Below are 25,461 nucleotides of genomic sequence, written 5' to 3' on the forward strand. Positions count from 1 at the left end.
GAGTTCACTCCTCCCTCCATGCCATTTTCCCAATGAAAATCACCTCTTGAAATTATTTGTCCTATTAGAAAAAGCACAAAGGCACAGCAGGACGGAATAAACATCCTCCCCTCAAAATCTAACCTGTGTGGTTGGTATCTGGTGGGCAGGGGAGGAATGGAGAAATGGAGATGCATACGTAGATACATCTTTGTTATAGCATGGAGCTTGGCCAATGGTATATCTCATTTGGACTTTTTAATATATTCACCCACAGGGCATCGTGGTAGAAGTTCAATTTAACTTTTTCCCCTGTACAAATGTGTTACAGTGCAACAGTATCATTGGAATTTGGATAAATTGCCTTGCTGAATGTATTGCATATTTAAGGAGAGGGGAGGGGGCAGTTAAAAAAGTGGCTCTGGCAATAGATAGCTAGTTAATCTCAAAATGCTCTATCTTGCAACATTGTTTTAGCAAAGTTGAAATGGGTGAAAAGTGGATTTAAATAGACCTCCCACATTCTGTGCATGGTTTAAGTCAAACAATCAGCATTTGCTCAGCAGATTGGCACACATCTAATTGACCTCTGGCATATTACTGAGGGAACATGAATGTTGTATTTTCACATGATTAAACTGTTTTTCCAAAGTTTCTCCAGTGTAATAAGGATGAAGCAGGCGTTTCATTAACATAAGACAGTTGCTTCCCATTTCCTTACTTCATAGATACACACACATATTTTTACAGTAATAATAATTTTGCACATTTTATCACACCTTCCCTCCCAACAGATTCCAAATCGTTTTGCAAGCTATTTACAGGAATCATTTCATCCACCAGCAAAATGAGACCAACTCAGCAGGACAACATAGAATCTGTTTGGTAGTGACACAACAGTACTGCTCAAGAAGTGAAGATTGTTCTGTCCACTGGAGAACAGAGAAGAGGATTTCAAGCTAAGAACAGAACATCATTATTCTGACTATAAAGATTTCATCTCAGTCTTCTAAAACAAATGAAAAATGTTGTGAGATCTGACATGATCAAGTAATCAGCATATCATCTGTGTATTATAAATGCCCCTCTTTTTGTGCATCTCTTTTAATTCCTTTAATGAGAAAGTGTAATGACTTCAGTGCTAGGAAATGGAAATGTTGATACCAAATGTTAAATAATATTCCTGAAATTGCCCATACAACATAGAGCCTGCTCTACTGTTCATCAGTCAAGGTCAGATCAGTGCAGAAGAGTATCCCATCACTTGCTAGACGTATGTAAGTAACCATTAGGGGAGCTGAGCTATTTATTCCAAAACATTCACTTTCCACCTAAAAATGTCATTTAATTTAATGAACATAAAGACTGTAATCTTAAGTGTATTTGCTAGGATTATGCTGAGTAGGGCTTTCTTCCAAGTAAACATTTACATTTAGGGTATATATTTCATGAACACATAAACCTTAAGCAAACATTTTTTGTACATGAAAATGTCTGTAAAACATGTACATTATTTTCTCTAACTGTAAAGTATTCAGATTAAAAATGCACCTAAGTACAGGCCCCCTCAAATGCAGGAACCTTCCTCAAATGAAGGAAGTGTTGAATACACATTCATTCACACATTGTGTGCACTGAACACAATGTGTGAATAACTGTTCATGCACAGAAATCTTTATGTGCATACACTGTACAGAGATTGTACATGTATTGGACATGATTATTTATCATATTTTTTATTTAACGTGTGAATAGGAAAGGAGAAGTTGTGCCATCAAGTCAGTGTCGACTCCTGGGGACCACAGAGCCCTGTGGTTGTCTTTAGTAGAATACAGGAGGGGTTTACCATTGCCATCTCTGGCGCAGTATGCCTTTCAGCATCTTCCTATATCGCTGCTGCCCGATATAGGAGTTTCACATATTCTGGGAAACACACCAGCGAGGATTCAAACTAACAGCTTCCTGCTCTCTAGACAGCTTGCTTCCCTGCTGCACCATTAAGCTACCTAATGTGTGAATAGGGCTATGTTGTTACTACTGTTTATGATTTATAAACACAGCAGTTGTGTGTTACCGCTGTACAAAACACAGAATTGCAATGGGGAAGAAGCCCTATTGAATACAGTGCGGCTGACTTCTGAGTGAACCTGCATAGGATTGAGTTGCATGTGGTTCGCTTAACCTCAGTCGTTGTGTGCATGATCCCAGGTTCAGCAGCTTCCCCCCAGCCCGCCACTACTTCTGGCAGCAAGCTGCTCACGGGATCATGTGCTCTCTGTTTGTTGGCATATTGGGGACCAGGCATTTAGCAGGCAGTGGGACTGTTACCCCCAGATTTAGTAGCTACCAAAGCTTATATTGGGCAGCAGCCAAATTAAAAGCAAACTATCCTTGCACCTTTCCATATGTTTGGGAATGCCTAAGTAGACTTCTGAAATTAACTTGCAAAAGTTAGCTTGTCTTTCAAGGTCTCTCTCTGCACAAAGACTAACCCCCTCTTGGTCTACCACCCCTCCATAGATGCCTCAAACAAGCTAAAAACCAATTACATCAACAGGGAAGTCAGATAAGGCTCTGCGATGCAGCTCCCTATCAGAAGAGAGCTAAGTGGGTGATAGAAACTCAGAGGTGTATTCATTAAAATAGTGATTAGTTTACTAGATTCTTCCAACCTAAGAGATACCGTGTTCGCATGTTTATTCACTCCATTTACATACAGGGTGCACTTGACCCATGCAAATCATTGTGTTGTAGTACAGCACAGCAAACACAGACAATGGAACAATTGTAATATTGTCCATACTTCTGAGGCTATCCTAGCATCATGTATATGGATTAATAAATAATCACTCACATTCAAAATCAGAAGTCCAAAAGCTTGCTGGTTTAAATTTACCCACGAGGCTTGGGCAGCTGCATCTTGATCTGTACATTGTTCCATGAGGACTTCTATAATCCCTTTTGTCATGAAAACTCCCTCCATCTTCAAAGCCCAGTTTTCGTAGTTGCTTCCATCCAACCTGGGAAGAGCAGAAGCAGTTCCTGGGTAAATTGTAGTTCCTGGATCCATGCTGTAATTTCTAACTAACTCAGCCACACTTTAAAGGAAAAATAAGCTCTGCTGTAGACATTTTAGTCTGCTGGTGCCCATAAACTCTGTTGGGGGTTGTAATTTTTATCCTCCAGTTAATTAGCAGAGTACTAAAAAAGCTACCAACTCCAGTTACAGAGTAGTTTGCAGAGTTTAGTTGTTGCAGCTATTTAGAGAAGACACATGGAGATTCTTGTAGAATAAAATACTGAGTAGATTTATTGGTGAAGTACACTTTTGGATAGGAAAGACCTAACTCTTAATCTAAAGAACTACATAATGAATAGGTAGGGGGAGAGAACATCACATGTGCAGCTATCAGGACCTCCCTGCCCTCTTAAAAGAAAAGGTGTGAGCCAGAAAAAGCCTCAGAAGCGTAAAAGGCACCCTAAGGGGAAGAGGAAGTGCGCTGTTGGTGACATCTTTTAAGCCACGATGGCTTTTATGCACTGCAGCTCTGAAGAGTGCATGAAATCTGAGCTGGACCTTTTCCAAACCGCCCTTACATAAACTAGTATTTAGAGAAGAGTATATGTTGAAGTGCCGCTGCTGACAGCCCTAAGAAACACTGCTCCCCTGGACTTCTTCATTGCAGGGACTGGGGATTTTTACCTCGATTTGAATAACACACTTTTATACATGTGTTGTAAAATTGTCAAGGAGGATGGACCCAAGCTAGCACAGGATGCTGCCATGGGACTAGTGAATTTCCCAATTGCAGCCTTGTTTAGCCAAGTGGATGTGACCCTAGGAGACCGTCTTGTCAGTCAGAACAGTAGCATCTGTCTCTACAGGGCATTCACTGGAGCAATGATGAATTACAGTGAGACGACTCTATCTACACAATTCACAGCAGGCTTATTTTATAAAGATGCTGTGGGGTATCATGTAGCTACTGCTCTGGATGGGGATAATTGTGGCTTTATTAACAGCCAATTTTACAGCCAGAAGGTGGACCTATTGGGGCATCTACACACAGACCTTACGTTTCAAGAAAAACTGGTTTTAAACAGTGTAGATGTGAAAATTAAACTAACGTGCAGCAAGGACACATTCTGTCTGATGGCTGCCAGTTCTAACCCCTGCTACAGGCTGCAGATCGTATCAGCCTCCCTTTTTATCAAGAAATGTTCCCTGAACCCTGCTATAAGGTTAGCATATGCTGCGGCTTTGCTCACAACCAATGCAAAATACCCAGTGGCTCATGGGTGAGCATGAAAGTGTTCAGTATCCCTGCTGGAAGTCATGTCAGCAATCAGGAAAATTTATACTTAGGGCAGCTACCAAAAACTGTCATAATCAGTTTCGTGGATAATAATGCATTTAGTGGAACTTATGCTTTAAAACTCTTTAATTTCAAGCATTACAACATTAACTTTGCCTGCCTCTATATGGACAGTACCCCGGTGAAACCTTACCAGCCAGACTTTCCCACTCATAATTCTGTCCGAGAGTATAAGGGTCTGGTACAGGCTTCAGGCAAGCACCTGGAAGACTGACCTCTGCTCATTAATAGGGAAGAATATGGAAAAGGCTACACACTATTTGCATTTGATCTGACTCTGGACCAAGAATGTAGGGGCCACAATTCCCTGATTAAATCAGGGGACCTGAGGGCTGAAATATGTTTTGCCAGGCCCCTTCAAGTAACAATCACTATGATTGTGTATGTGGTATTTGACAATCTCATCGAGATAAACCGCATGCTAACCTGCCACCAAAGAGAGCATCTCTAGGTTCCAAAGGATCGGGAAACTGCTCCCTTGCTAGGAAAAACTGTAGAAGTGGGTCATTTCTGACCATTTCTCTCCACTCATGCTCCCATATAGATCTGACTTCATAGTCCAGTTTGGTGTTTTTGTTTTAGAACTCATGCTTTTCTCTTGGTGGCATTGTGAAGAAACTCATTTGTTTTGTCCAGCATGGGGTGGTGTAAATGCCAAGACCACCACCTAGGACAACCATGCCAGAAACAGCTGTTGAATTCAAAGGCTAGTTTCTTTTTACCAACAACAGAATAGCCATCCAGATAATATTCCCAGACTTCCAGTTCCATCCAATGAAAGTCTATGGGAATCTCAACCTTAAATTAACCGCCATTCAGGGTGTGCTGAATATGGACCTTTTCTTTGTGCTCTCTATATATCAACCAATGAATAGCAGAGGTGGAGAACCTTTTACACTGTTTGCTATCATTATCAGGTGCAGGTATTGCAATCTGACATTCCTTAAGAAACTGGTAATGAAACATCTTTAAGCATACACTGGCCAGTGAGGTACTGAAAAGGGTCAATGCCAACAGCCTTCTTGACAAAGCTGTCACCCTTGGACACCGTAGCTATCTGCCAGGTCATTTCAAGAATCTCATGTCTGTATTTTGTACCGGCTTTCTCCAAGATGTTTACATCTTGCTTGCAGTAATGTGCCAGTTCATTCTGCATGTCAACAGTGTTTGCCTTGTTCTCTTTGTACCACTTTAGGAACACTGCCCTTTCAGCAGGCATCATAGTTTCAGCCCCATCATACTTTACATCTGGCATCTCCCCCACATAATTCTCATTTTCTTTGGTATTACAGAAATGGGGGGAAATATACTTTGGAGCCTTGAAATCCCATAGGAACATAGGAAGCTGCCATATACTGAGTCAGAGCATAGGTCCACCTTGCTCAGTATTGTCTACACAGACTGGCAGCAGCTTCTCCAAGGTTGCAGGCAGGAATCTCTTTCAGCCCTATCTTGGAGATGCCAGTGAAGGAACTTGGAACCTAGATGCTCTTTCCCAGAGCGGCTCCATCCCCAAAGGGGAATATCTTACAGTGTTCACACATCAAGTCTCCCTTTCATATGCAACCAGACCCTGCTTAGCTAAGGGTACAAGTTATGCTTGCTACCACAAGACCAGCTCTCTCCCATGCTTTAGGAAGTTTCTCTAGGGCCATAGGTAGATGAGAGGGGGAATCTATATATTTTATATTTAATTCTTTGACTGTGATATATAACAGTTTTCCATCGTGAGTAATCAATTCAACATCCAACCTCTGTTTCATCATTTCACAGAGGACCAGAATTCTGTCATATCCTTTGCTACTGTGTGCCAGCAGGGTACAGTTCTTAAAGTTTGTGTTGCTAGTGACTGTCTGGACAAAGTTTGCAGGGCATGACTCACTGCGAAATTCCCAGAATCATCTGGCAAGTTTCCATGCTTCCTTTTTCTTGTTAAATTCTTGAATCCCCTCTACTGTTCCAGCTTGAAAAGCCATTGCAAAGTGTAATTAGCGATATACTCATCCATTTCTTGCCTGGATTCACAATCATACTTTACAGATATTTCTGGGTACATAATTCTCCCCATGTAGCATGCATGTTGTTTAAGCTCCTCAGCATAATCCCTACACACTCTGCTTTCCCCGGCACTTCCACTTTGATTCATGCTCTGTGTCAACACAGTGTTCACACCTCCTACATAGTTCTCTCAGAATGCATTATACCTTTCCCTCCTCAGCAAGCTTCCTGTGTCTGTCTAACCACGCATGGGATCTAAATTGTAGTTTGCATGTGGAGCACCTGACTATCTGGCCCACAGACTGCGCACATGCTTTACTCAAACAATGGCGACACTTGAACATGCAATCATGGGCATGTGCATAGGGCATGTTACACACTTCACAAAAGTTTCTACTCCCAAATAATCCCTTTACATTCTTGACACCGTAATAGTGGTCATCATGAAGTAACAAAACAAGTTTGAGAACACTGCAGTTCAACACTTTTAAAAACTCCCTACTCTTCTCCATCCCAGTGAACTACAGGTTTATTGATCTGTCGATGACGCTCAACAGATGCTATATCAGAAAGATAAACCTTTTTCGACTCTGTCCAACCAAGATCACTGTGTAATTTCTTGGTGTCTGGTATTATTTCTGAGGTTGTGGGACTCTCAGACCTAATGGCCATGAGCCCTCTTGCAAAACAGAAATTCATGTTTTGAATATCGACATTAACTACGTGTTGCAACTTTTTAGCTATCATGGCACTATATGATATAACCCCTGCTAACTGGGTAAAGGTGCACCTTTTACTGCAAAGGTGCACCTTTTACTGTGGTGATTCTCTTTATTTAGCAGGGGGAGAGTAACTGGCCCTATCCACCCCCAGCACAGTACTTCCAGTGACTGTTGCTGGTGTCTATCTTATGTTTTGTTTTAGAATGTGAACCCTTTGGGGACAGGGAGCCATCTTATTTATTTATTATTTCTCTGTGTAAACCGCCCTGAGCTATTTTTGGAAGGGCAGTATAGAAATTGAAATAATAAAATAAATAATAATAATAATAATAATATTGTATGGATTTTAGAGGTCTACCGAGACTCCCGCCCCTCAGTGGGGAAACAATAACCTGTAATCTTAAAGTAATCCCAGCAAGTATTTCTGCATGACTCTGCAGTAGATTGCTGATGGCTTGGATGGCTGAATACATTTCAGCTCTCACTTTGGAAAACGATCTTATTCTCTCTAAATGCACAAAGCAGAATTCATAATAGGTTGCCCTGGCCCCATGGTGTGGGAACACCCTTTCCCACTCCCTGTCTAGAGCTAGGTACACAGCACCGCCCTCCTGAGATTCTTCAGAGCTGGCTGATTGAGAACCTGCAGCACGTTCCTCCTGAGATTCTTCCCACCAATCAGCAGTAGTTTCTGCTTCGCCTCATGGGTTTGTCTGAGACACCTCTCCAGGCTCATCAGCAGATGGTGTGGATGCGGTTTCTAAAAAATAGCAGCAAGTGGCTTTTGGTCCCTACATGTGTTCATGCCTCCTCCCCATTGTTTGGTAGAAGATCCTGGTTGTGGGTCAGTCTGACCAGCAGTACATTCTATAGCCACCTCTGGTTCTGTATGTGTTTTCCTGCTCACAGCCCCTTGTGTGGTACTTGGTGTATCACTACAGGAATAAGCAAACCTGTTTTTAATGTCATTCAAAAAATGTAAGACCCTGGCCACATCAGCAATGCCACCAAACCATTTGCCAATGTTGGCTCTACATCCAGCTAAAATTTTGAGCTGTCTTCTGTGTTCTGCTTCAGATCTCTTAATAATCTTCACTACATCTGTGAGAGCCACAAACAAATCTTTCTGAACCGTAGCTGCTCAGTGTGCTGTCATCAACCCACCAATGATGTGAGTCAGAATGTGTTTCATTAGTGAGTTCTAAAAACAAGAACATGATTGAGTTAGAAAAGTATAAATCAGCCCCCCGCCCCATGAGGTTGTTGTAAACCTGAATGCTTTAAGACATGGGCCCCAGATGAGACTCGCATGCACAACCAAGGATTTGCTATGTGGTAGGTAAAGTGCTTTTTTATAAGTGGAGCTACTGTCTAAGTACAAGGATTTAATTACAAGATTCCCCACAGCTGGGTTTGGTCTTCTTTAGGGCTGGTTTCTCTTCTTCAGGTATAGAAATGTGATTCCTTTTCACACTCCTTTTACCCTAATAGTATTTATTTATTTATTTAACATATTTTTATACAGAAAACCTCACGTCTCTGGGCAGTTTACAACAAAATAAAAACAGAAAATAAAACATTAGTTAAAAACACAAAGAAGAAGTTTAAAACACAACAATTTAAACTTTTAAAAACAATATTCTAAAACAACATTAAAACAATTAAAACAATATTAATTAAAAGCCTGGGTGAACAGATGAGTCTTTAAAGACTTTTTAAAAGCTGTCAGAGATGGGGAGGCTCTTATTTCACTAGGGAGCGCATTCCAAAGCCTCGGGGCAGCAACGGCGAAGGCCCGTCCCTATGTAGCCACCAGATGATCCGCTGGCAAAGTATAGTATAGAAGTATTCTCTGTACTTTCTGGAGCAGGATGTGCGGTTTCCTCTGCAACCAACAGAAATATCATTTTATACCACAGATTTACACCACAGCTCTGGCCTACATAGAATGGGTTTTTGGAAAACCAAAAAAGAGGGACAAAACTGCTCAACTATTACAGAAAATGGAAGAGGATATACACCCCATGTTGTGTACTCACCATCATAGAAGGTATTAAGAATATTTTCATAAGCATAAAGAGAGCTGAATTCGCAGATGGAAAAATCAACAAAGGGCGGCTCTTAACAATATTACTGTTTGGGGCACTGATTACAAAATGGGTTTGCTGGTCAATGACCAAATAAACTTATAACTAACTAACTAACTAAATGGTTACAACAGCCTGTGACCAGAGAGAACAGGAGCAGGATGGCACACTGTGTTACAGTTTACATTGTGAGAACTAAAGCTGATTGGATTGTTGAGCATGGGGGGTTGGGTAAGTATATTTAATTTAGACAAACATGATTGTGACCTATGCATACCAGGATCCTACATTTATTTATTTATTGTAGGAGAGCTGCATTGCAGAGAGCTGGCTTCAGCCCATGAAAGTTAGAATTCTAAATATCTTCAAGCAACACTTGAAAATTTGTTACCTCCTATTTCCAGTGTAAATATGTATTTTAAGAATAAAATTTAAAAAGAACATGCTTGTGATTTAATTTTTAAGTGACTGAAAAGGATGGGATTTGAACCCATGCATGCAAAGCACAAAGGAATAATATGACTCCACCTTAGCCAGTCAGCCACCTTGCCCAATTACCTAGCAGGAGCGGCATAATGGAGAAAACCCACAAGATGTCTCCCAACCACAATATTTTTAAAAAATCTCAATACAGGATTCATGATTGTTTGTTTTTTAAATGGCACTTACCCCCACCTGCATGGAAGAAAAAATAGTCCTCACCCACATGGAATAAAAAGAAAGAAAGCCCACAGCATGGCAGAAAAGTACAATTCTGCATATAGATAAATAGATAGAGCAAGCACACACGCTCAAAGACATGGTCAGATTTCCTCTTACAACCTCTGAAAGAATATCTCTTTTTAAAAAGCCTCTTACAGCATGAAAAAATGCCATTAGTGTTTAAACAACCTAGTCCTCTTGCCCTTATTCTACAGTATTAAACAAAAAATAAATTATGCCCTTGACCAAGTCCCAATTCAACACATTGGGCAGATCAGATTTAAAATAAAATGTAAGCCATCCAACACACATGAAACACAACACTAAATAATAGTGCAGGTATTATCTGAAATTGGGGCAAGTGCTCCACCCCAACCCTTCCAAAATGACCATGCTTTTAATTTTTTAAACCCACTCCCTCCAGAAACCCCATTTAAACTACAAAAGGGGGACAGTTTTAAATTAGTACAGAAGATTGTTACTAGGAATAAGAGCTTGCTACCGTATTTTACGGACTATAAGACGCACCTTAATTTTAATCCAGTTTTTCAGAGTTTTAACATATTAAATTGTTAAAACATATAAGACGCACCTGAATTTTGGCGGATATTTTTCGAGGAAAAAAGTGAGTCTTATAGTCCATAAAATATGGTACTTACAGATCTTTGTAGAATACAGGAGGGGTTTACAAATCCCCACTGGTATGTTTCCAAACACCTATATCAGGCAGCAGCAATACAGGAAGATGCTGAAAGGCATCATCTCATGCTGCATGGGAGATGGCAATGGTAAACCCCTCCTGTATTCTACCAAAGACAACCACAGGGCTTTGTGGTCACCAGGAGTCGACACCGACTCGATGGCACACTTTACTTTTGCCATCTCCTGCGCAGTATGACGCCTTTCAGCATCTTCCTATATCGCTGCTGCCCGATAGAGGTGTTTCCTATATTCTGGGAAACATACCAGCGGGGATTCAAACCGGCAACCTCTGACTTGGTAGTCAAGGCATTTCAGCATTGGGGTAATCAAGGCTTTATTGTCCAAAGAATGTAATGTATAGCATGTGCTGATGAAACCTCATCACAAGATGGCAGCAATGTACAATACTACATTTATATTTTGCGAGGGAATTTATACTGTTGGTGGCAGTTTCAGAAATTTTTTGTACTCTTTTTTTCAAGAACACAGTTCACAAAAATGAGCATTCTTGAATCTTTTTCATATGGGATAGCTTCTGACGCCTCTTGAGGATTGCTCAGAGATGCACCTAGGTAATTTTGGAGCCTGGACCTAAAGGCCGTAGGAGGTCCCCACTCCCCAGCAAATTAAGCATTATCAAGCTCAGCTGGGCAACCACTCCACCAAGGACAGACTAAAGAGGATTTGGAGGCCCCCAGGGGCTGTGGAGGCCATGAACTTTGGCCCAGAAGTCCAATGATAAGAGCGCCTCTGGGGTTGCTTGCATCCTTAACATCTGTGATGGTCTGGTCCACTGTTTCGCTAGTCAGCATTAGCATTTTCAGACTATAACCAATTATCGTGATTGTGTGTAGCACTGATTTCATGCACTTCTTTGAAGAGAATATTCTAATAGAACTGGAAATATTTCTTTCAGCCAGTTGAAACATTCATGTGAGTTTTGTCCCCTGGCTTGAACCATACATCCATAGCAGGAATCATGCATCTAACCTCTAAGGATGTATTTAAAATGGCATACACCACTGCTGTCATGAGGCTTTTCATTGCTGATCTTCTTTTCCTTGCAGGAATGTAATCTGATTCATTCACTTGTAGTGCTAGAAAGTTTTGCATTGCTGCATTCTCACCACTATAGGATTCTGTGGGGAAGGGAAAATCATCAACCTATTTTTGAAGTTTATTTATTTATTTATTTTGAAAATGGAGATTCCAACCCATATTTTCCATATGTATCCTGATATGCATGCTTCCTGGTTCTGTCAAATTCCACATAGCTAGAGGCTGTGCATCAATGTAAGGACCCCCCCTCTTCCTACAAATGAAGAAAAATAGAAGGAATAAAGAACACAGTTAAGTTAATTGTATGTTGACCTCTAGACCCAGCCACCCACCTTTAACATTTATCAGCACTAACATCCCCTGTTTACTTGCATTTCGGCAGGATTTGCTGCTATAGCCTGCATGATTTCCTGCCAGATTTCATAAACTTCTTGGTCTTCTTTTAGACGCTTGGCTGGTGGAAGCTTCTCATCGTCAGAACTTGTGCTAGTATAATGCTTTCTTGGGCTAGGTTTTACAATTGACAGTGGTACAGCTGACTCCAATAATCTCTCTGGGGATCCCATGATCACACAAACAGTGAGTCTGCAAAAATAAGATGGCTCAGAAAAGCATGGGCTATTCCTACTGGTCCTGGGTGGTGGGGCTCATGCGTAGAGGGGTCACGACCCAATTTTGGCCAATAATATTACACAAAATGGCCACCAGCCCATTATCACACATGCTCAGTTGGACCTTTCTGGGCTCTGAAACCTGTTCCTATTGGTCCAGGATGGCATGGCTACACACCCACCTTTGGGAAGTTCCCAGGCATATTTTAGTGTGGGGTGGAAGGTTGGGTGGCCAAACTTCCAGGGCAAGGGCGTACCCCTGGTTCCAACCCTTTCTAGTCACATAAGCCCCCTCTCTGACCATTTCCTGTGATGCAAGGTCCTTCTGACAGCTCCACAACCATATGGTCACCATGACGTCATTCCTCAGCCATGTGTTTCTCTTTGTAAACAAAAGCACATGGATTTTGATAGCAGCTATGTCTCCTAAACTACTGCTAGCTCTGACACCTGCCATTACACTCGGCCATGTCTTACTCTGCATGCCAGTCATGCTTCTAGCCTCCAGATCAGCCTTCTTGCCTGAACCGGTCTGCCCAGCCAACCTTGCTTCTACCAGAAGCTGGACACTCAAGAACACACACTCTTTGGATCTACCTTTGCTGCCTAATGCCTTTGGCTTCTCACTACTGCCTGCTGCTTCCCAGTCCATCCCTGAGGAAGGAGGCCCTTCTTTTGTCTCTGAGATACAAGGGTCCAATCGCCCTTAAAGGAAGGACAATGTTGCATGATAATCTCTTCACCCCTCTGGGTCTCCCTATCCCTGCTTCCTTCTTAAATCCAAAAACCTGTTTCTCTTTAGCCTCCTTTCTCTAGCCAGCCTAGAAGTTATGTTAATTCAGTCACTAAGCTAAATTTTCCCTTTGCAGTTATCTGGCTAATCTTGTTATGTATTTTTAGTAGTAATATTGCTTTAATCAATTTTCTTATTCCACTTTCTTATCCCTACCCTACAATAAAATCTTGTTTGTTTTTGAACTTCAACCTCTCTCTCAGTTCATTCTTCTGTAACCAAGGCTTTGCACAAAAATTATTCTGATGTGGAACTGCTCCAGCCCAGCTTGCTAATTCCCCACACAAAGCCTGAAGCAATTTCGGGGTGTTCACCAATCACCCCGGTGCAGTTCCATTATCAAGATAGAAGGAGAAGCTGGTGAAAGTTCCAATGGAGAGTCGGGGTAGAAAAGAGAAGGCCCCAAGAAAGCAACGAGATATAAGCCAATTAGGGAGCTGACAGATTGACCAGAGATATGTGAGAGCAATCCTCAAAAATGTTAGGGCAGAGAAGGAAGGCTGGTCTAGGAGAGCAGAATGGAGATCAGAAAAAGGCAGATGTGGAGCCTGAAAGAGTTTGGATAGAGAAGGAAGGAGAATCGGGTTTAGAAAGCCTAGCAAGGGACTGGGAAGGGGAAGGAAAAGAACCCAGGTGAACTTGGATAAGGGAAGGAGAGGGGCCTGGTCTGAAGAACCAGCAAGAGATAGGGACAGAGAGGGAAAGAAACCTGAATGACTTTGGGGAAGGAGAGAAGGACAAGGTCAGGAGAACCAAGAAGAAAAAAGCCCAAACAAGTGTGTAAGAAAAGGAGAGGAGAGTCAATCCAAAGATCTGGCAGTGAGATAAACAGAGAGAGGAAACAGGATGAGAGTAATTAAGAAAGGTTTAAAGAGCAGAGGGAGACCAAACAGAGGAAATTAGCTAGCGAAAGGGGAAACTGCTTCCCTAATTGTGAAGGAGACTGGTTACCAGTTCTCCAGAGAAAGGTGAATCTAGGAGTAACACACTGTGCTGCTGGGAATCAGGAATTGTAAGTGGGGAAGAAGTGGTTCCTTGTGCTGCTGGAGACCACCAAAGATAGGAGGGGGTGATTGGGATTTTAAGTTGCTAGGGTCCGGCGGTAGAGAAGGGAAGGAGTAAAAGGAACTGCATGAGCAAGTTCTCTGTAATTAGTGGGACACCCAATGGGTGTTTGTTGTATTCTATCTAAAGTAGAAGGTAGTTGTGCTGTCGAGTCAGTGTCAACTCCTGGTGACCACAGAGCCATGTGGTTTTCTTTGGTAGAATATAGGAGGGGTTTACCATTGCCATCTCCCGCGCAGTATGAGATGATGTCTATCAGCATCTTCCTATATCACTGCTGCCCAATAGAGGTGTTTCCCATAGTCTGGGAAACATACCAGTGGGGATTCAAACCAGCAACCTCTTGCTCCCTAGGCAAGTTGCTTCCCCGCTGTGCCATTAAGTAGCTTGTAGTCTAGCTAGCAGTCCTTTGTGTTTTGTTGATTTAAAGTTTGTCCCGGTGAGGATCCTGTAGAGAGTATCAAGATGATGAGGAGTCAAAAAAGAAAAGGGAGAGAAAGGAGAAGGACGAAATGGAGCTGTTCCTGGAATTAAGTCTTACTTAAACAAACATAAAATTGCTTTGTATTTACGAGGGAAGCAGCTATAAAACGTTTGGTGATGAGATTTTGAACCAGCTATGTGTGTGGGCCTGCAAAGCTTGTGAAGGTTCCTGCATCTTCCTTTCATTGCATCACTGGGCCTACATTCCTGAACTGCTACATTCTACTATTGCTGCTGCTGATTCCAGCTTCCTGACCTCAACCCCTGAAGGTTCTTTTCCCTTATCAATCTGAACTCTATTGTTCACTGGATGCCCGCTGCAGCATGGCCCAAATCCCACTACCAGTGGCACACCTAGGCAATCTGGGCACCCAGACGGCCCTGCCACAAGCCCTCCTCCCCACCACCACGAGGCCGAAACTCCAATATTCTAGCCATCATGTGCGTGGCCAGAGGGTAGGAGGTGTGGCGAGCAGGCCTCCCCACCCCCATGGTGGCAGCGTCAGGCAGAGCAGGGGCAGCCACTGAGCCTGACTGTCCGGCTCAACAGCCTCTGAGAACTGCGAGGTGCTAATAAGAGAATGCCTTGTTCGCTATGAACCACACCACCTATTGAGATCATCTGGAGCGGTTCATCTACAGTTGCCACCAGCTTGTCTGGTGGCTACTCAGGGACGGACCTTCTCCATTGCTGCCCCGAGGCTTAGAAACACACTTCCTGCTGAAATAAGAGCCTCCCCATCTCTTACAACTTTTAAAAAGCAGTCAAGACGCATTTGTTCACCCGGGCTTTTAATTAGATATTGTTTTAATTGTGTTTTTAATAGTTTTAACATTTTGAATTTTAAATTGTTGTAGCGTTTTGATCTTTTTATCTGTTTTGTTGTAAACCTCCGAGAGACTTGCGTTTCGGGTGGTATACAAATGTGTTAGTTAGATAAATAAATAATAGTGTTGCAAGCCAGTGACTGCTCCTGCTCCACCTGTGGCACCACGGGGGGGAGGCCTCACCCCCCCACACACCCCCAGCCATGCACATGGCGGCTAGAATATCAGCGGTTTGCCCTTGCAGCAGCGGGGTCTTATAGCAGCGACAGGAGGGCCCCCGGGCCTTTGGAGACTCCCTGGGCCACAGGTCAGGGCCCCAAGGTCCAGGGTAAGAGCGCCTCTGCCCACCACCACCCTTTTTCTTGTCCACCCCAGGAGAACCTGCTCTTCCCTGGAAACAATGTTGTATTTTTGCAATTACCTCCTTACTGTACAGACCCCTGATTTCACTCCAGCAAAGCACAATGCTGTATTGCTTTACTGCCTGGGCCCTGAAGGCCAGAGAATATACTGTATACTGATTTGTCTTTTCTCTACCAACTTGGAAGGGGATGCCAGCTCTTATGCAGCTGCTCTTCAAGCCTTAGATGATCATTTCAACCCTACTTTGAATGTGATTGCTGAATATTACAAGTTCTATTCTAGATCCCAACTGCCTGGTGTATCTATTGATCAATGTCACAGCATTGTGTGCCTTAAGTGTAACCTGTGAGTTTGCCAACTTTATTGATTGGATGATCAGGATCAGATTGTTATGAAAGTCAGCTGCTCCAGATTGTGTTGAACGCTGCTTTTAGAGCAGAAACCTACCTTGGATAAAGTCATTGATAGCTAGGAGGGTGGAAAATGCTCTTCACTGTGCCAAATCACCCTCTGGTACCCCAAAACCAGATTACTGAAATCCAGGCTTTTCAGTCTAGATTCTTCCAATTCTGACCGTCTCATATGGCATTGCCTCAGAAAGTGGCCACACAAGAAAGGAGAAGCTACTGCTGCTACCAATGTGGAGACTGTGCACAAATTCAGTTTTGCTTGCTGACCTGCACAGAAGGTCATTTGCAACAGGTTCAAGAAAAGAGGACACTTTGCTAGGGTTTGCCAATTCTGCTGTAACTACAGGTGAAACTCGGAAAATTAGAATATCGTGCAAAAGTCCATTAATTTCAGTAATGCAAATTAAAAGGTGAAACTGATATATGAGACAGACGCATTACATGCAAAGCGAGATAAGTCAAGCCTTAATTTGTTATAATTGTGATGATCATGGCGTACAGCTCATGAAAACCCCAAATCCCCAATCTCAGAAAATTAGAATATTACATGGAACCAATAAGACAAGGATTGAAGAATAGAGCAATATCGGACCTCTGAAAAGTATAAGCATGCATATGTATTCAGTACTTGGTTTGGGCCCCTTTTGCAGCAATTACTGCCTCAATGCGGCGTGGCATGGAGGATGCTTCATTAGCGGCCTTCAGCAATTCTGCATTGTTTGGTCTCATGTCTCTCATCCTTCTCTTGGCAATGCCCCATAGATTCTCTATGGGGTCAGGTCAGGCGAGTTTGCTGGCCAATCAAGCACAGCACACTGTATACTTTTCAGAGGTCCGATATTGTTCTATTCTTCAATCCTTGTCTTATTGGTTCCATGTAATATTCTAATTTTCTGAGATTGTGGATTTGGGGTTTTCATGAGCTGTACGCCATGATCATCACAATTATAACAAATTAAGGCTTGACTTATCTCGCTTTGCATGTAATGCGTCTGTCTCATATATCAGTTTCACCTTTTAATTTGCATTACTGAAATTAATGGACTTTTGCACGATATTCTAATTTTCCGAGTTTCACCTGTATAGATAGCAACAGAAGAATATTTACATATGGTTTATTAAATATATAGGGAGTACCAGAAGCGGTAGGAGGGGGGCAAGCCACCCCCAGACAAGTAGCTTTTCTCACTCCTCCCATTGCTAGACCCCTGTGGTTGCTTGAAATGACACTTTTTACCTGTTTGCCCCATTGAGATGCACTTTGCTGCCACCTCCTGTTAGAGGTCCAGCTCCAGATGGCATCAACCTTTTGCACCAGTAATCCTAATGACCTCTAGGGGCATTGGGAGTAGAGATAGTCAGGGTCTTCTACTTTTTCCTGTTTATCTCTGCCTCTATGACCCCTGTATTTATAGAATGTACTCAGGAACTTCCTGGGAGTGACTTTGTTCTTATTCTTCCCAGAATGCTTCTAGTTCTCTGGTTGAGCACCATGCTTCTATAGATCTCTCTCTGACCGCAATGTAGCCAGCAGTTAGGTATAGGTCTTTTCTGTCATAATGTATTTCTGAATAAAGTAGATTAGTTTAGCCTTGTCAGTATTCATGCTTATCATTTACAAGCTGTTGCCCCCGAGACCCGGTTAACTTCTGCTGTAATGAGAGTGAGTTAGCTCCTGAAATGGAAAGGCAGGGTATAAATTTTAAAATAAATAAAATACACATGCATAGCTTTGTTTCAGTTGGGGATAAGGAATAAAGGATTATACCTAAATATACCTAACAAGTTCACATAAAATATGGCATATTAACCCCTGTTAGGAAGAATGTCCATGACTTGTACCTCTGGTTACTAATGGTTTCCATCTTAACCAAGACTTGAAGTGGTTTTGTGAACCCTAGCTAAAAAAGAATCTGGCTCACATTAAACACGGCTAGCATTAGTACAGATGTACCACTGAATCATGATTTAAGGCAGTATTCATTGCAAAGCCCAGGAGCAGCTCCCATCAACCACAACTCCAGCTCCCTAATTATTTATTAGGTCTGTGTGAAGCTTTGGTCAAAGCCAAATACTCTGTACAGCTCCCTTGGCATTGCACAGGAAGTGACTGTTCTCACCATACAGTGCACACTTTGCCCAGTGCCAGTGGGGTTCCTTTGGGGAAAAACAGAACCCTTTCAAGCCCCAATACCATGTTGGAGGTCACACATGGAGCCCTTTCTGTAAATGGGAGAATATCTTTTGGGGAAAGCCTGGGAAGAATGCCCCCAATACTCCATGCATGCCCTCCAAAATGGTGCCAGGGCTCAACAGGGCTCTGTTTCTCTTCAAGGAACCTTCACCAGCTCTGAGGAAAGTGCAGCACTGGACGGAGGAGTATACAGTATGAAATGGCTCTTATACTGAAGGGTTTTTTTGCCAAAGTGGCTCCCACTTGGGAAAAAAATTAGTGAAGATCATTGGTTTAAAGCCAACAAGGGAAGGAAGGGGAGAATTTACACCAGTGAAGTGTAAATTCTGGTTTTTATTAAATTCTGGTATTATTAAATTCTGGATTTACACCAGTGAAGTGTAAATCCCACCCGGCCAGTGTGGGCAGTGCTGGGTGGGTTGGGCGGGGGGAGTGGTAACTGGTGGTACCGCCAGCACCTGCAACCCCACCTGGCATCCTGCACTGCAGCTTCCACAGCTCCACTACTCACCTGGCTTCTGTGGATGCACAGATACCATTTGTGTGGTCTGCAACATCATGCTGAACATGCAGCTGGCCTCCGCACATATGCAGAAGCCAGGTGAGTGTTGGAGCTGCAGCAGCTGTCTTGTGGGATGCCTGGCAGGGCACCAATGCTTGCGGTGGCTTGCAGGTGCTGGCGGTATCACCAGTAACAACTCTTTAAACCTCTTGCACAGAAGGGTGGCAGGGGGAGTGCACAAGTCATATGATACCACAACCCCCAAGATTTCTCTCCTGGTCAGTCACTGACAGCTCAGCCTCAGACTCCATCAGTGTATATGTGAAGTTGGGGTTTCCCAATATGCATCACTTTAACTTGCTTACATTTAACCGCATTTGACATTTTGTCACAAAATGTCCATAGATCACTCCCATGTTTAAGAGTCTAGCAGCATTATATTTCCCCCAAGCCTCTCTGTGAGTAACTATGATTATTACTCACAGAGAGGCCTGGTACAAATATAATAGTGCAATTCTGCTTAGAAAAGCAAAATAGAGTTTATATGAATGCTATGTGCGCTTTGCCCCTGAAATGTGTTGATATCACTATTAATTACTAGCATAAGAGTACAGATCTTCACTGCAGTTGTTCCATTCCTCCAACATTTTTTTCATCAAAGATGCATCACGCCAACAGCTACCAATCTGACAATAGGAGACAATCATCTCAGCATCTCCCTCCCCCTTCAGCTTTTAAAGAGAATTTTCCCATTTAGTACTTTACCAATCCACAGTTATGATTATTCTATAACTGAGGGGATATCTTGTATTTAAATATTAATGTTTGTGTAGTTATTAGAGTATTTGATGATTTGTCCAGGGGCATTGTAAAATTAAATATAGCATGTCATTTATGGTAATACTGAGGAGAATAGTTTTTAGAAAAAACCTTTTCAGACTATGCTTTCAGATTTATGCATGGCTCCACATGTGATTTTTAGTGATTATTTTATGGTTCCAGGAGAGATAGAGTGTGTGTGTGTGTTCAAAGCTTTTTAGATGTAAGATTCAAGGACAAATTGTTAGTTGCATATAAACATAATTTTCTCTCAGTGGTACAAATATGTGTTATCAGTGTGTGTGTATATGTGTGTGCAGTGAATGTTATTTGTCAGCTTCACTAAAAAGTCAAAAGTGAGAAAGCCAAGATAATGGAAATAAATATTTCCACTTAGCCTCATCTCCTTGGGACATGTCTACATAGTAGGCTTCCTTGCTCCTGGGATGCATTTTAGTACACAAGTAGAAGCCCAAAATTGTCAGAAGCTCCGAATTGTCAGAAAGATGGATGATGTAGCACACAATTTTTTTTCTGCAACATCACAATTTCCTCAATGTGAACTGCATCCATGTACAACCCATAATAATACTACACATAATTTAGAATTGTTATATACCACTTTTCCACCAAAAAAGTTTATCAAAGCAGTTTACATAGGAAAAAAGAATAAAATGGTTCCCATCCCAAAAGGGCTCACCATCTAAATACACACATACACATGAGAAGCTGGTGTTGGATAGGAACAGTTGCTCTCCCCCTGCTAAAAATAAGAGAGCTATTTTTATAGGTGCCTCTTTGCCCAGTTTTTAGGATGCCACACACCTGCCATGTAGACAAATACAGAATCAAGGTGGGCACATAGGCATTGGGCATTAAATTATCAGGCCCGTAATTCTCAAGTAAAACCGTCCTTGGAAATGTGCCTTGATAATAATGGCCAGTTGTATTTCATACAAGGAGTGTGGTTAAAGTGTGTGTGTGGCGGGGGTGTCTGTTCTTTCTACTTATCAGCAACAGAATATATACAATTATACACCACATTGCTAATGTACTATGGTCCTATCCCTGCACTTATATATCAGAACACTTTTGCCTGATACAATTAGAGAGATTAATTAATGTTACAAAATTTTGGCTTGAGCTACTGAAAATGTTGGCTTTATTATTCCTTTAGGCAAGTTCCAGCTTTCAGTTTGATTTGCACATTTTTGTTATGTCACCATACATTTTTAATTTCATCCAGACTAGATGAATAAAGCCAATATATAGAACTAAAACTCATATTGGAAGTTAGGTGCAGGACCATGAGATGTTTACAAATCACTGAAAGGTGGGGGGAGAGATTTTCTCATGTCATGAAACAATGTACTGTGAGTAGCAGTTGAGCAGCTGACATTGGCTCAATTCATTCACTAGGTATATGTGGTTTGGAATCCTGCTCTGTCTGCTTGGAAATTTTAAGATGAGGAGGGGCTTCCTTCCACCAGTGTATTGGAAAGCTGGCCAGGACAAAAGATTTGAAATTGGTTGATCCTCATACTGACCCAGAGCTACAAATGCTGCCACCCCACCCCAATCCATTCTCCTCAGAAGTTACAATACCTCCTACTTAAGCAGCACTTTCTCATTTATTCCAGCAACAGCTGATCTAACTTCCTAGGCAAAGGAGTTCAGCTGCAGTTGGAGCAAACCAGGAATAATCGTTTTAAGGAGATAGAGTGCAGGCACTACTCTCTACCATGCTGTGAGGACTTGACCAAAGCTGGCCCTCAGTCTCACCATCCATTGCCACCAAAATAGGATCTTTAGCTAGTATGACTCGTTCCTAGTTACTGAACACACCGTCTTTCAAAAGCAATGTCAAAACTCAGTAATGTGGTAAGTAAAATGGGCAGCTAGGTGTGAGGCGGGACTAAAAAGACAGAGACACCAGTAAAATTATATAAAAACCCAGAACAGGTTTACTGGAACAAAAAGTCATAAAATTCAACACACAATACAGGAACAAATGTTTAAAAGTTCAGTTGGCTAGAGTATAATATTCAAAATACAAGACAAACAAGCTTGATAGCCTTCTCTCCCAAGGCCCAGCAGGTTTAAGTAGAACCAGATCCCTCACTGCTACCTTCCCTAGCAGGTTCTGCCTTGCTGATGTTCCAGCCTTCCAACTCACACAACACTCAGCAGCACCTATTTCCTCACAGCCCTCCTCTTCCTGGTTGTTCATGCTTCCCTTTTATCCAGTCCCAAAGGGATACATTAACCAATCAAGGAGCTTCTTCCCTCAGGTAGCTAGAACCTTCTGTCTCTGCCTGGTGACAGCCAAAAAACACTCTGTAATTTTCCCTCCAAAACTCTGCCACAGATAACTTTTACCTCAGACTCGGCTGTCAGAGGCTACTACCTTTTAACCCCTGCAGAGCCTAGAGGGAACCAGAGGCGCTCTTACCTCTGGACTTCGGGGCCAAAGTCCAGGGTCTCCACACTCTCTGGGGGGCCCCTAAATCATCTTTAGTCTGTCCTGGTTGGTGTGGTTTGTGCCCTCAAGAACCTGCATGTTAAAAAATGATGCTTAACTTGCAGTGAGGGGGGCCTCCAAAGGCCTTTAGGTCCGGCTCCAAAATTACCTAGGTACACCTCTGGAGGCAACACAGAACAACTAAAGAAAAACAAGCCACAAAACATAATGGGAAGGAGTAATTCCTTTACACATGCACATAACAGCGTGGCATGAGTATTCCACACAAAGACTATATCCATGGAAGTCTGATCCGCATGATCAAGCAATTGGGCTCCTTGTGTCACATGTTACACTATGTGTTTGAGGAAGGAGATAATACACACACATTATTCTACAATGGGAAGAGGGTTGTTAGACCAGGTAAACACATGAACCTATAAGCAGGGCTTTTTTTCAATGTGCAACCCTACACAAAACATGCAGTTCTGAAGGTCTAAAAAGTGCATTTCTAAAGAACATTTATGCAGTTCAAAAATTCAAGTCATGCAAAAGTGGTGTGTCTCTGTGTGTGTGATTGTGCAAAAAGTGACTGATAACAATGGGAAAAATAAAGCGAGTAGTCCAGTATCTTCCACCCAAAGATAGTTCCCATAGACTCTATTGCTACTACCCACAGTCTTCACTGATAAACATAGCACTCCTCTGCAATAATTCTAATTCCAATTTATAAGAATTTTCTCCAACTCTGTGTAGGCTTCTAAATGACATAGAATGTGACTCTAGGTAGCAAAGTATGCGTGCACAGAACAGGAAAACACACATATGTATGTTGTAGTGACACACACTACATATGTGAATTACACTCACATACCATTGTACAGTTCTGGATTTTTCTTTAAAGCTCTGCCTGTAAGAACAGCCTACATGAAAAGGATACATGAAGTAAATGTCTTGCCAGCTCCATATAATAGCTGGTCTACCAAACTTCTTACAGCAAAAGGGATATATTTTGAGTTCATTTGTAGATGATCATGACAGGGAGGAAGGGATCTAAGTAGTTTACTCTAGGAAGTTTCAAAGTCCCCAAACAGCAGTTAGGAGCAGGAAGAAGTTATATGATATCCTCTCACTCCTTCAGTTCATAGCATCATAAAAGACATTACCAAGGTCTCCTTAATCCAGATGAACAAATATTGGCTGACATCCAGACTAAAAAAGCATAGGTGCTGGTGAGAAATGTTGGTACTGCTGCTGAATTCCCAACTAAAGCAGTACCGGTGCTCGCACCGGGGGTGTGAGTGTGAACTTTGACAATCTTCTTCTCCTGGAAGTGTCTATGCCACCCAAAAATATGTCCCTGAGGGCTGTGTGACCCTCAGCAATATATATTTTGAGTGGCACAGGGTTCTTCCAGGGGAAGGGGGGGTTGAAATCTCCCCCCCACACACACACACACACAATTGCCAATGCTTCATTAGTCAAAACTTTCAGCAACACCAGTGTTTCTCACCTAGCACCCACATTTCATTAGTCTGAATGTTAGCCACTGTATAACAGTAGTCTTAAACTGTGTTCTTGGGAATCCTGGAATTCCCTGAAAGTGTAGCAGGACTGTTCAAGTTCACCCACTTTGTTGTCCTTACAAAGCATTCTTCAAAAGGCACTGTTGGCATGTTTTCCATTTATTACTGTGACCTGTGCTTATTACTTAGTAAAATCTTATAATTCCCAATCAGTTTGTACAGTCCACATATTTTCTATCATTGTACGTTTAGACTGAAAGTTTGTTGGTGGGAAGACTTGTTTATGAGATATCTGACTATGATGTTTGACTCAATAAAGGCTCCAACCACATATCCTGGACCCCGGGTCACACTAAAATATATATTATCCACACACACACAAAATGTAATTGTTCAGGTTTTGAGAAGACAAAAAAAAAAAAAAAATAGCTACCAGAAACACACACAAAGGACTTGTAGAAAGCCTGTTTACTGCTTTTGCATGAAAATGAGCTACCTTTTGCATTGTCTCAGCTAGTTATACACAAGATGCACACAATCATATACCACATTTTGATGCTCTGTTCAACAATAAGGTTAGAATGTCAGAGGAACAAAGAAAATGAAATTAATAGGCTCACCATACACCTCTTTTTTGCCTTCTTCTGTCCTTCATGCAGTTACAAAAATCTTCAGTCCCTGAAAGAGGGCTTGTACACAAGCTACACCTTGCCCCACAAATGTACTGCACGGATAGATAATGGCAGGTGCGCAGGGAGGCCAGCAGCAGCCCCTGTTCCACCTGCTGCCGCCAGCCCCCCAGCCACGCCCCATGTGTCAGAGGGCAGATGCCGTGTGGCTCCATTTTTGAGCAGCTTAGCCTAGTGGCTTCCCAGCCTGGCCGGGAACTGTCTCCCTGCCTTTTAAAGCAGGGAGAACTACTCCTGGCCACACTGCGAACGCTGTGCTGGCCGGGAATTTGCTTGGAAATGGGGCCCGTGGCCCCGTTTGCGAGCAAAACTTCACCCCCTGCATCTGACATGTGACACAGGGAGCATGGCTGGGGCACAAGATGGGGCCCCTGAGGGGCACAGCCCGTGTTCTTTGAACCCATTCGCATTATTATTATTATTTATTATTATTACATTTATATCCCGCTCTTCCTCCAAGGAGCCCAGGGCGGTGTACTACATCCTTGAGTTTCTCTTTCACAACAACCCTGTGAAGTAGGTTAGGCTGAGAGAGAAGTGACTGGCCCAGAGTCACCCAGCTAGTATTATGGCTGAATGGGGATTTGAACTCAGGTCTCCCCGGTCCTAGTCCAGCACTCTAACCACTACACCACGCTGGCTCTCTTTTGGTGTCTCCGCCCCTGATAATGGCTATTTACTTCTAGGTAACTTCAAGTTTCACTTTTAAACAGTTACAGAGTTTATTCTCTAGATATAAGCAGGACTGCAAATCACACTGTTCTCCTCTCACACTTGTTAATGAAGCTGCCTCGAGGGTGATTGGCCTGCACCCCCTAGTTCGGGTGAATGTGGGGAATTTAGCTCGAAAGGGGAGACAGTTCCAATCAGCCTTAATTTGTGCAAGCATATGAACTCAAGAAAATCGGCTTGAGAAAGAAGTTTGAATTAAATCAAAAAGGGGTTTATTTAAAGCAAAAATGCTAAGTAGAAGCAATGCAAATATATTTAAAAATAGACTATTGTAAAGCACATAAACAAATAAATAAATAAGGTAGAAACAATGCAAATATGTAAGATAGAGGGGCAAGATTTGAGAAATAAGAGAAAGGG

At 42.3% G+C, this 25,461-nt stretch overlaps 2 long non-coding RNA genes across 3 annotated transcripts in view; one reads left to right on the forward strand and one right to left on the reverse strand.

The window, feature by feature from the left end:
• LOC128344178 (uncharacterized) overlaps positions 1–1,631 on the forward strand; it is a 23,544-nt gene extending 21,913 nt beyond the window's left edge. For both annotated transcript variants that reach the window (XR_008315704.1, XR_008315703.1), the window contains one exon: positions 774–1,631. This is a non-coding gene — a long non-coding RNA (uncharacterized LOC128344178). The remainder of the gene's footprint in view (positions 1–773) is intronic.
• LOC128344198 (uncharacterized) overlaps positions 1–23,776 on the reverse strand; it is a 25,043-nt gene extending 1,267 nt beyond the window's left edge. The window contains exons 1-2 of the long non-coding RNA XR_008315715.1: positions 21,822–23,776; positions 2,834–2,999 (exon numbers count right to left, since the gene is read on the reverse strand). This is a non-coding gene — a long non-coding RNA (uncharacterized LOC128344198). The remainder of the gene's footprint in view (positions 1–2,833; positions 3,000–21,821) is intronic.
• Positions 23,777–25,461: the final 1,685 nt, after the last annotated feature.

The sequence above is a fragment of the Hemicordylus capensis genome, chromosome 1 (genome assembly GCF_027244095.1).
Source record: "Hemicordylus capensis ecotype Gifberg chromosome 1, rHemCap1.1.pri, whole genome shotgun sequence".
NCBI lineage: Eukaryota > Metazoa > Chordata > Lepidosauria > Squamata > Cordylidae > Hemicordylus > Hemicordylus capensis.